We start from the raw sequence: 12,065 nt of genomic DNA on the forward strand, positions 1-12,065 counted from the left end.
CTGCATTTTTGTTTTTTTAACTAAAGATCTACAATGTCAGAGTTCCTTGTAGGTTGCTACACTTATAGCGTTATTTTAATTTTTACATTATAGGGTAACAGCTATTTCAACAACTATTTGACCCATTCTAATTTATTTGACTTTGTATCCCAAACAACGTCCTTGAGAGATCAGGAAGCTTGTCTGAAAGTGTGACAATTATTCTGACAGTTGTGGCTAAAATTTTCTTGGGCTACCTCACCTGCATTTTTTTCTCTTGAAAATCTGAACATTCTCAACGACTGTTACTGCTCTTGTTGCTGAATCAACAACATTTTGTGCTGGATCATTCTCTACATAGATCAGAAATGAATGACTCGAGGAAATTCTCCATCAATTTTGGTTTTTTGTTTTTGACTTATTTTCTTGTACAATAACGGTAATTTTAAGCACGGCTCTCGAAAATCTTAACCGGATCAATTTGGAAGAACCCAATTTGTGGGAGGCGCCCAAGTCAAGTTAAAATTTCTGCAATAGATTTTTTTTTCATCTTATTCCAATAAACAATGTGCTTGCAAAGTTTGAAACAGCGAAATGTGTACTGAGACTAGGCGAGCGTTCTTGAGAGATAAGGAAGCCAACGCAAGAGAACCTGATTTTAGGACACTGTAAACAGCAAAGTTTACGTTCCTGTTTAACATTCTCAACGACTGTTACTGCTCTTGTTGCTGAATCAACAACATTTTGTGCTGGATCATGCTCTACATAGATCAGATATGAATGACTCGCGGAAATTGTCAATCACTTTGGGTTTTTGTTTTTGAATTTTTTTCTTATACAATAACGATCATTTTAAGCACGGCTCTTGAAAATCTGAAACGTATCAAATTGGAAGAACCCAATTTTTGGGAAGTGACCAAGTCAAGTTAAAATTTCTGCAATAGATTTTTTTCATCTTATTCCAATAAACAGTGTGCTTGCAAAGTTTGAAACAGCAAAATGTGAACTTAGACTAGGCGAGCGTTCTTGAGAGATCAGGAAGCTTGCTTGAAAATGAGACCGTATGGGTCGTGGTGTTTGTAAAACTATAACACATCTAGCGTTGGTGCAATAGTGGTGCCTTCCAAGCGGTTTGATTCCCGGCTAATGCATGAGAACCTGATTTTACGACACTGTAGTCAGCAAATTATACGTTCCTCTTTAACATTCTCAACAACTGTTACTGCTCTTGTTGCTGAATCAACAAAATGTTATGCTGGATCGTGCTCTACATAGATCAGATATGAATGACTCGCGGAATTTCTCAATCACTTTGGGTTTTTGTTTTTTTGTTTTTTTTTCTTGTACAATGAACCGTATTCATGAACCGTATGAATTTGGAAGAACCCAATTTTTGGGAAGTGCCCAAGTCAAGTAAAAATTTCTCCAATATAGTGGTGAAAATCTCTGCAATAGATATTTTTTCTTCTTATTCCAATAAACAGTGTGCTTGCAAAGTTTGAAACAGCGAAATGTGTACTGAGACTAGGCGCGCGTTCTTGAGAGATCAGGAAGCTTGTCTGAAAATGTGACCGTATATACCGTTGTGTCGGCAAAACTATAATACATCAAGTGTTGGTGGTATAGTGGTGAGCATAGTTGCATTCCAAGCAGTTGACCTGGGTTTGATTCCTGGCCAAAGCAAGAGAGACAGATTTTGTTGTTTATTTATTTTATCTTATTACTAAAAGTTTAACCTTTCCTTAAAAACTTCCTTAACTACTTATATGGCACCAACAAATTCCGCAGAGCTGGAATTGAACTAATGTAGATGTAGATGTACTTTATTAAACAAAAAAACTGCTAAAAGAGATCACAAAACAATCTATGAGATGCGTTTCACAATTTAACTGAGGAAGCTTTTTTAAGGGGGGAAATGTGTTTCAGAGATTGTTCCAAGTTGGATTCTTGAGTCATATTATATACCAAAATTTGGAAGCACCATGCGGGTTGGGTTGTCTCTAGGCAGGCAGACACCAGAGGCATTTCTGTGAGCTGAATTTCAAGACTCCTGTACACAAGTGTAATTCTATATGGTATAATTTTATTAAGGTTTTACACTATACACATTTTTCCTGTTTTATTGTATGAATATATTATATGTACATATATGACCTGCCGGAAGTCTGTGCCTAGAGAAAAGGTGGATCTGATACCTATAAATAAGAAGAGGAGAGGGAGTCACCTATTTAAGAGTCCAATGCTTATAAACCAGAGCCAGATTGTGGGCTGTGGTTCATGTCAGTTGCCAATGCCTCTAGATGCTTTACTGCTTTATTAGATTTTTTGGCTGTGTTAGTAAGTTGTCTCCACTATTATATCTTTTTCTATTTTTACTTTAGAGTTCAAAAGTTTGTTATTGTGTTTTTTTCTGGGATAATCACATTGTTCAATGTATTAAATCATGGTTGTTATATTGCAGTTGCGTTTACAATTTATAATTAGACTTTTAAAGGGGTACCAAGAATTAACACTTTGTTGTGATTTAGTGCAATATTAGATATTTGGCACTATTTACATTGTTTGCATTTTAAATATTGTTTAACTCCGACACTCACATGGTTAACAGTTGGGGTCAAAATGTACTTAGCGCTGAAGAGAAGGAAAATAGAGATGCCGTGACCCGGATTCGAACCGGGGTTGCTGCGGCCACAACACAGAGTACTAACCACTATACGATCACGGCACAGCGGCTGAGCCAGGTAGGAGTCGAACCTACAATTTTCTGATTCGTAGTCAGACGCGTTATCCATTGCGCCACAGGCCCATGTTTGGAGCTAATGGGATCTGCCTCAACAGAAAAAAAAGATATCCATAATAAAACTAAATTGAGATACAAAATAAGTGTTTTGCAAAGTTGTTTAATTATTTTATCTTATCACTAAAAGTTTAACCTTTCCTTAAGTATTTCCTTAACTACTTATATGGCACCAACAAATTCCGCAGAGCTGGAATTGAACTAATTCAACTTAAATGTACTTTATTAAACAAAAACAAAAATAAGCAATTGCACAATAACTGCTAAAAGAGATCACAAAACAATCTCTGAGATGCGTTTCACAATTTAACTGAGGAAGCTTTTTTAAGGGGGGAAATGTGTTTCAGAGATTGTTCCAAGTTGGATTCTTGAGTCATATTATATACCAAAATTTGGAAGCACCATGCGGGTTGGGTTGTCTCTAGGCAGGCAGAAACCAGAGGCATTTCTGTGAGCTGAATTTCAAGACTCCTGTGCACAAGTGTAATTCTATATGGTATAATTTTATTAAGGTTTTACACTATACACATTTTTCCTGTTTTATTGTATGAATATATTATATGTACATATATGACCTGCCGGAAGTCTGTGCCTAGAGAAAAGGTGGATCTGATACCTATAAATAAGAAGAGGAGAGGGAGTCACCTATTTAAGAGTCCAATGCTTATAAACCAGAGCCAGATTGTGGGCTGTGGTTCATGTGAGTTGCCAATGCCTCTAGATGCTTTACTGCTTTATTAGATTTTTTGGCTGTGTTAGTAAGTTGTCTCCACTATTATATCTTTTTCTATATTTACTTTAGAGTTCAAAAGTTTGTTATTGTGTTTTTTTCTGGGATAATCACATTGTTCAATGTATTAAATCATGGTTGTTATATTGCAGTTGTGTTTACAATTTATAATTAGACTTTTAAAGGGGTTGTCTCCACTATTATATCTTTTTCTATATTTACTTTAGAGTTCAAAAGTTTTTTATTGTGTTTTTTTCTGGTATAATCACATTGTACTCCTGTACACAAGTGTAATTCTATATGGTATCATTTTATTAAGGTTTTACACTATACACATTTTTCCTGTTTTATTGTATGAATATATTATATGTACATATATGACCTGCCGGAAGTCTGTGCCTAGAGAAAAGGTGGATCTGATACCTATAAATAAGAAGAGGAGAGGGAGTCACCTATTTAAGAGTCCAATGCTTATAAACCAGAGCCAGATTGTGGGTTGTGGTTTATGTGAGTTGCCAATGCCTCTAGATGCTTTACTGCTTTATTAGCTTTTTTGGCTGTGTTAGTAAGTTGTCTCCACTATTATATCTTTTTCTATATTTACTTTAGAGTTCAAAAGTTTGTTATTGTGTTTTTTTCTGGTATAATCACATTGTTCAATGTATTAAATCATGGTTGTTATATTGCAGTTGCGTTTACAATTTATAATTAGACTTTTAAAGAGGGACCAAGAATTAACACTTTGTTGTGATTTATTGCAATATTAGATATTTGGCACTATTTACATTTTAAATATTGTTTAACTCCGACACTCACATGGTTAACAGTTGTGGTCAAAATGTACTTAGCGCTGAAGAGAAGGAAAATGGAGATGCCGTGGCCCAGATTCGAACCGGGGTTGCTGCGGCCACAGCGGCCAAGCCAGGTAGGAGTCAAACCTACAATCTTCTGATTCGTAGTCAGACGCGTTATCCATTGCGCCACTGGCCCATGTTTGGAGCTAATGGGATCTGCCTCAACAGAAAAAAAAGATATCCATAATAAAACTAAATTGAGATACAAAAGAAGTGTTTTGCAAAGTTGTTTAATTATTTTATCTTATCACTAAAAGTTTAACCTTTCCCTAAGTTTTTCCTTAACAACTTAAAGGGCACCAACAAATTCCGCAGAGCTGGAATTGAACTAATTCAACTTAAATGTACTTTATTAAAGAAAAAAAAATAAGCAATTGCACAATAACTGCTAAAAGAGATCACAAAACAATCTCTGAGATGCGTTTCACAATTTAACTGAGGAAGCCTTTTTAAGGGGGGAAATGTGTTTCAGAGATTGTTCCAAGTTGGATTCTTGAGTCATATTACATACCAAAATTTGGAAGCACCATGCGGGTTGGGTTGTCTCTAGGCAGGCAGACACCAGAGGCATTTCTGTGAGCTGAATTTCAAGACTCCTGTACACAAGTGTAATTCTATATGGTATAATTTTATTAAGGTTTTACACTATACACATTTTTCCTGTTTTATTGTATGAATATATTATATGTACATATATGACCTGCCGGAAGTCTGTGCCTAGAGAAAAGATGGATCTGATACCTATAAATAAGAAGAGGAGAGGGAGTCACCTATTTAAGAGTCCAATGCTTATAAACCAGAGCCAGATTGTGGGCTGTGGTTCATGTGAGTTGCCAATGCCTCTAGATGCTTTACTGCTTTATTAGATTTTTTGGCTGTGTTAGTAAGTTGTCTCCACTATTATATCTTTTTCTATTTTTACTTTAGAGTTCAAAAGTTTGTTATTGTGTTTTTTTCTGGGATAATCACATTGTTCAATGTATTAAATCATGGTTGTTATATTGCAGTTGCGTTTACAATTTATAATTAGACTTTTAAAGGGGTACCAAGAATTAACACTTTGTTGTGATTTAGTGCAATATTAGATATTTGGCACTATTTACATTGTTTGCATTTTAAATATTGTTTAACTCCGACACTCACATGGTTAACAGTTGGGGTCAAAATGTACTTAGCGCTGAAGAGCAGGAAAATGGAGATGCCGTGACCCGGAGTTGCTGCTGCCACAACGCAGAGTACTAACCACTATACGATCACGGCACAGCGGCCGAGCCAGGTAGGAGTCGAACCTACAATCTTCTGATTCGTAGTCAGACGCGTTATCCATTGCGCCACTGGCCCATGATTGGAGCTAATGGGATCTGCCTCAACAGAAAAAAAAGATATCCATAATATAACTAAATTGAGATACAAAAGAAGTGTTTTGCAAAGTTGTTTAATTATTTTATCTTATCACTAAAAGTTTAACCTTTCCTTAAGTATTTCCTTAACTACTTATATGGCACCAACAAATTCCGCAGAGCTGGAATTGAACTAATTCAACTTAAATGTACTTTATTAAACAAAAAAAAAATAAGCAATTGCACAATAACTGCTAAAAGAGATCACAAAACAATCTCTGAGATGCGTTTCACAATTTAACTGAGGAAGCTTTTTTAAGGGGGGAAATGTGTTTCAGAGATTGTTCCAAGTTGGATTCTTGAGTCATATTATATACCAAAATTTGGAAGCACCATGCGGGTTGGGTTGTCTCTAGGCAGGCAGACACCAGAGGCATTTCTGTGAGCTGAATTTAAAGACTCCTGTGCACAAGTGTAATTCTATACGGTATAATTTTATTAAGGTTTTAGACTATACACATTTTTCCTGTTTTATTGTATGAATATATTATATGTACATATATGACCTGCCGGAAGTCTGTGCCTAGAGAAAAGGTGGATCTGATACCTATAAATAAGAAGAGGAGAGGGAGTCACCTATTTAAGAGTCCAATGCTTATAAACCAGAGCCAGATTGTGGGCTGTGGTTCATGTGAGTTGCCAATGCCTCTAGATGCTTTACTGCTTTATTAGATTTTTGGCTGTGTTAGTAAGTTGTCTCCACTATTATATCTTTTTCTATTTTTACTTTAGAGTTCAAAAGTTTGTTATTGTGTTTTTTTCTGGGATAATCACATTGTTCAATGTATTAAATCATGGTTGTTATATTGCAGTTGCGTTTACAATTTATAATTAGACTTTTAAAGGGGTACCAAGAATTAAAACTTTGTTGTGATTTAGTGCAATATTAGATATTTGGCACTATTTACATTGTTTGCATTTTAAATATTGTTTAACTCCGACACTCACATGGTTAACAATTGTGGTCAAAATATACTTAGCGCTGAAGAGAAGGAAAATGGAGATGCCGTGACCCGGATTCGAACCAGGGTTGCTGCAGCCACAACGCAGTGTACTAACCAGTATACGATCACGGCACAGCGGCCGAGCCAGGTAGGAGTCGAACCTACAATCTTCTGACTCGTAGTCAGACGTGTTATCCATTGCGCCACTGGCCCATGTTTGGGGCTCATGGGATCTGCCTCAACAGAAAAAAAAGATATCCATAATAAAACTAAATTGAGATACAAAAGAAGTGTTTTGCAAAGTTGTTTAATTATTTTATCTTATCACTAAAAGTTTAACCTTTCCTTAAGTATTTCCTTAACTACTTATATGGCACCAACAAATTCCGCAGAGCTGGAATTGAACTAATTCAACTTAAATGTACTTTATTAAAGAAAAAAAATAAGCAATTGCACAATAACTGCTAAAAGAGATCACAAAACAATCTCTGAGATGCGTTTCACAATTTAACTGAGGAAGCTTTTTTAAGGGGGGAAATGTGTTTCAGAGATTGTTCCAAGTTGGATTCTTGAGTCATATTATATACCAAAATTTGGAAGCACCATGCGGGTTGGGTTGTCTCTAGGCAGGCAGACACCAGAGGCATTTCTGTGAGCTGAATTTAAAGACTCCTGTGCACAAGTGTAATTCTATACGGTATAATTTTATTAAGGTTTTAGACTATACACATTTTTCCTGTTTTATTGTATGAATATATTATATGTACATATATGACCTGCCGGAAGTCTGTGCCTAGAGAAAAGGTGGATCTGATACCTATAAATAAGAAGAGGAGAGGGAGTCACCTATTTAAGAGTCCAATGCTTATAAACCAGAGCCAGATTGTGGGCTGTGGTTCATGTGAGTTGCCAATGCCTCTAGATGCTTTACTGCTTTATTAGATTTTTGGCTGTGTTAGTAAGTTGTCTCCACTATTATATCTTTTTCTATTTTTACTTTAGAGTTCAAAAGTTTGTTATTGTGTTTTTTTCTGGGATAATCACATTGTTCAATGTATTAAATCATGGTTGTTATATTGCAGTTGCGTTTACAATTTATAATTAGACTTTTAAAGGGGTACCAAGAATTAAAACTTTGTTGTGATTTAGTGCAATATTAGATATTTGGCACTATTTACATTGTTTGCATTTTAAATATTGTTTAACTCCGACACTCACATGGTTAACAATTGTGGTCAAAATATACTTAGCGCTGAAGAGAAGGAAAATGGAGATGCCGTGACCCGGATTCGAACCAGGGTTGCTGCAGCCACAACGCAGTGTACTAACCAGTATACGATCACGGCACAGCGGCCGAGCCAGGTAGGAGTCGAACCTACAATCTTCTGACTCGTAGTCAGACGTGTTATCCATTGCGCCACTGGCCCATGTTTGGGGCTCATGGGATCTGCCTCAACAGAAAAAAAAGATATCCATAATAAAACTAAATTGAGATACAAAAGAAGTGTTTTGCAAAGTTGTTTAATTATTTTATCTTATCACTAAAAGTTTAACCTTTCCTTAAGTATTTCCTTAACTACTTATATGGCACCAACAAATTCCGCAGAGCTGGAATTGAACTAATTCAACTTAAATGTACTTTATTAAAGAAAAAAAATAAGCAATTGCACAATAACTGCTAAAAGAGATCACAAAACAATCTCTGAGATGCGTTTCACAATTTAACTGAGGAAGCTTTTTTAAGGGGGGAAATGTGTTTCAGAGATTGTTCCAAGTTGGATTCTTGAGTCATATTATATACCAAAATTTGGAAGCACCATGCGGGTTGGGTTGTCTCTAGGCAGGCAGACACCAGAGGCATTTCTGTGAGCTGAATTTCAAGACTCCTGTACACAAGTGTAATTCTATATGGTATAATTTTATTAAGGTTTTACACTATACACATTTTTCCTGTTTTATTGTATGAATATATTATATGTACATATATGACCTGCCGGAAGTCTGTGCCTAGAGAAAAGGTGGATCTGATACCTATAAATAAGAAGAGGAGAGGGAGTCACCTATTTAAGAGTCCAATGCTTATAAACCAGAGCCAGATTGTGGGCTGTGGTTCATGTGAGTTGCCAATGCCTCTAGATGCTTTACTGCTTTATTAGATTTTTGGCTGTGTTAGTAAGTTGTCTCCACTATTATATCTTTTTCTATTTTTACTTTAGAGTTCAAAAGTTTGTTATTGTGTTTTTTTCTGGGATAATCACATTGTTCAATGTATTAAATCATGGTTGTTATATTGCAGTTGCGTTTACAATTTATAATTAGACTTTTAAAGGGGTACCAAGAATTAACACTTTGTTGTGATTTAGTGCAATATTAGATATTTGGCACTATTTACATTTTAAATATTGTTTAACTCCGACACTCACATGGTTAACAGTTGGGGTCAAAATGTACTTAGCGCTGAAGAGAAGGAAAATAGAGATGCCGTGACCCAGATTCGAACCGGGGTTGCTGCGGCCACAACGCAGAGTACTAACCACTATACGATCACGGCACAGCGGCCGAGCCAGGTAGGAGTCGAACCTACAATCTTCTGATTAGTAGTCAGACGCATTATCCATTGCGCCACTTGCCCATGTTTGGATCTAATGGGATCTGCCTCAACAGGAAAAAAAAGATATCCATAATAAAACTAAATTGAGATACAAAAGAAGTGTTTTGCAAAGTTGTTTAATTATTTTATCTTATCACTAAAAGTTTAACCTTTCCTTAAGTATTTCCTTAACTACTTATATGGCACCAACAAATTCCGCAGAGCTGGAATTGAACTAATTCAACTTAAATGTACTTTATTAAAGAAAAAAAAAATAAGCAATTGCACAATAACTGCTAAAAGAGATCACAAAACAATCTCTGAGATGCGTTTCACAATTTAACTGAGGAAGCTTTTTTAAGGGGGGAAATGTGTTTCAGAGATTGTTCCAAGTTGGATTCTTGAGTCATATTATATACCAAAATTTGGAAGCACCATGCGGGTTGGGTTGTCTCTAGGCAGGCAGACACCAGAGGCATTTCTGTGAGCTGAATTTCAAGACTCCTGTGCACAAGTGTAATTCTATATGGTATAATTTTATTAAGGTTTTACACTATACACATTTTTCCTGTTTTATTGTATGAATATATTATATGTACATATATGACCTGCCGGAAGTCTGTGCCTAGAGAAAAGGTGGATCTGATACCTATAAATAAGAAGAGGAGAGGGAGTCACCTATTTAAGAGTCCAATGCTTATAAACCAGAGCCAGATTGTGGGCTGTGGTTCATGTGAGTTGCCAATGCCTCTAGATGCTTTACTGCTTTATTAGATTTTTGGCTGTGTTAGTAAGTTGTCTCCACTATTATATCTTTTTCTATTTTTACTTTAGAGTTCAAAAGTTTGTTATTGTGTTTTTTCTGGGATAATCACATTGTTCAATGTATTAAATCATGGTTATTATATTGCAGTTGCGTTTACAATTTATAATTAGACTTTTAAAGGGGTACCAAGAATTAACACTTTGTTGTGATTTAGTGCAATATTAGATATTTGGCACTATTTACATTGTTTGCATTTTAAATATTGTTTAACTCCGACACTCACATGGTTAACAGTTGGGGTCAAAATGTACTTAGCGCTGAAGAGAAGGAAAATAGAGATGCCGTGACCCGGATTCGAACCGGGGTTGCTGCGGCCACAACGCAGAGTACTAACCACTATACGATCACGGCACAGCGGCCGAGCCAGGTAGGAGTCGAACCTACAATCTTCTGATTAGTAGTCAGACGCATTATCCATTGCGCCACTTGCCCATGTTTGGATCTAATGGGATCTGCCTCAACAGGAAAAAAAAGATATCCATAATAAAACTAAATTGAGATACAAAAGAAGTGTTTTGCAAAGTTGTTTAATTATTTTATCTTATCACTAAAAGTTTAACCTTTCCTTAAGTATTTCCTTAACTACTTATATGGCACCAACAAATTCCGCAGAGCTGGAATTGAACTAATTCAACTTAAATGTACTTTATTAAAGAAAAAAAAAATAAGCAATTGCACAATAACTGCTAAAAGAGATCACAAAACAATCTCTGAGATGCGTTTCACAATTTAACTGAGGAAGCTTTTTTAAGGGGGGAAATGTGTTTCAGAGATTGTTCCAAGTTGGATTCTTGAGTCATATTATATACCAAAATTTGGAAGCACCATGCGGGTTGGGTTGTCTCTAGGCAGGCAGACACCAGAGGCATTTCTGTGAGCTGAATTTCAAGACTCCTGTGCACAAGTGTAATTCTATATGGTATAATTTTATTAAGGTTTTACACTATACACATTTTTCCTGTTTTATTGTATGAATATATTATATGTACATATATGACCTGCCGGAAGTCTGTGCCTAGAGAAAAGGTGGATCTGATACCTATAAATAAGAAGAGGAGAGGGAGTCACCTATTTAAGAGTCCAATGCTTATAAACCAGAGCCAGATTGTGGGCTGTGGTTCATGTGAGTTGCCAATGCCTCTAGATGCTTTACTGCTTTATTAGATTTTTTGGCTGTGTTAGTAAGTTGTCTCCACTATTATATCTTTTTCTATATTTACTTTAGAGTTCAAAAGTTTGTTATTGTGTTTTTTTCTGGGATAATCACATTGTTCAATGTATTAAATCATGGTTGTTATATTGCAGTTGCGTTTACAATTTATAATTAGACTTTTAAAGGGGTACCAAGAATTAACACTTTGTTGTGATTTAGTGCAATATTAGATATTTGGCACTATTTACATTGTTTGCATTTTAAATATTGTTTAACTCCGACACTCACATGGTTAACAGTTGGGGTCAAAATGTACTTAGCGCTGAAGAGCAGGAAAATGGAGATGCCGTGACCCGGAGTTGCTGCTGCCACAACGCAGAGTACTAACCACTATACGATCACGGCACAGCGGCCGAGCCAGGTAGGAGTCGAACCTACAATCTTCTGATTCGTAGTCAGACGCGTTATCCATTGCGCCACTGGCCCATGATTGGAGCTAATGGGATCTGCCTCAACAGAAAAAAAAGATATCCATAATATAACTAAATTGAGATACAAAAGAAGTGTTTTGCAAAGTTGTTTAATTATTTTATCTTATCACTAAAAGTTTAACCTTTCCTTAAGTATTTCCTTAACTACTTATATGGCACCAACAAATTCCGCAGAGCTGGAATTGAACTAATTCAACTTAAATGTACTTTATTAAACAAAAAAAAAATAAGCAATTGCACAATAACTGCTAAAAGAGATCACAAAACAATCTCTGAGATGCGTTTCACAATTTAACTGAGG

At 35.8% G+C, this 12,065-nt stretch overlaps 4 non-coding genes across 4 annotated transcripts; all 4 read right to left on the minus strand.

Annotated features, from left to right (window-relative positions):
• Positions 1 to 2,632: 2,632 nt before the first annotated feature.
• TRNAH-GUG (transfer RNA histidin (anticodon GUG)) lies at positions 2,633 to 2,704 on the minus strand. The gene has a single exon. It is a non-coding gene; the product is annotated as a tRNA-His (tRNA).
• Positions 2,705 to 5,628: 2,924 nt separating this feature from the next.
• Positions 5,629 to 5,701, minus strand: TRNAR-ACG (transfer RNA arginine (anticodon ACG)). Its single transcript has one exon. It is a non-coding gene; the product is annotated as a tRNA-Arg (tRNA).
• Positions 5,702 to 10,399: 4,698 nt separating this feature from the next.
• Positions 10,400 to 10,471, minus strand: TRNAH-GUG (transfer RNA histidin (anticodon GUG)). Its single transcript has one exon. It is a non-coding gene; the product is annotated as a tRNA-His (tRNA).
• A 1,215-nt stretch (positions 10,472 to 11,686) lies between these two features.
• On the minus strand, positions 11,687 to 11,759 carry TRNAR-ACG (transfer RNA arginine (anticodon ACG)). Its single transcript has one exon. It is a non-coding gene; the product is annotated as a tRNA-Arg (tRNA).
• Between the last annotated feature and the right edge of the window lie 306 nt (positions 11,760 to 12,065).

Source organism: Pelobates fuscus, chromosome 3 (assembly GCF_036172605.1).
Source record: "Pelobates fuscus isolate aPelFus1 chromosome 3, aPelFus1.pri, whole genome shotgun sequence".
Lineage (NCBI taxonomy): Eukaryota > Metazoa > Chordata > Amphibia > Anura > Pelobatidae > Pelobates > Pelobates fuscus.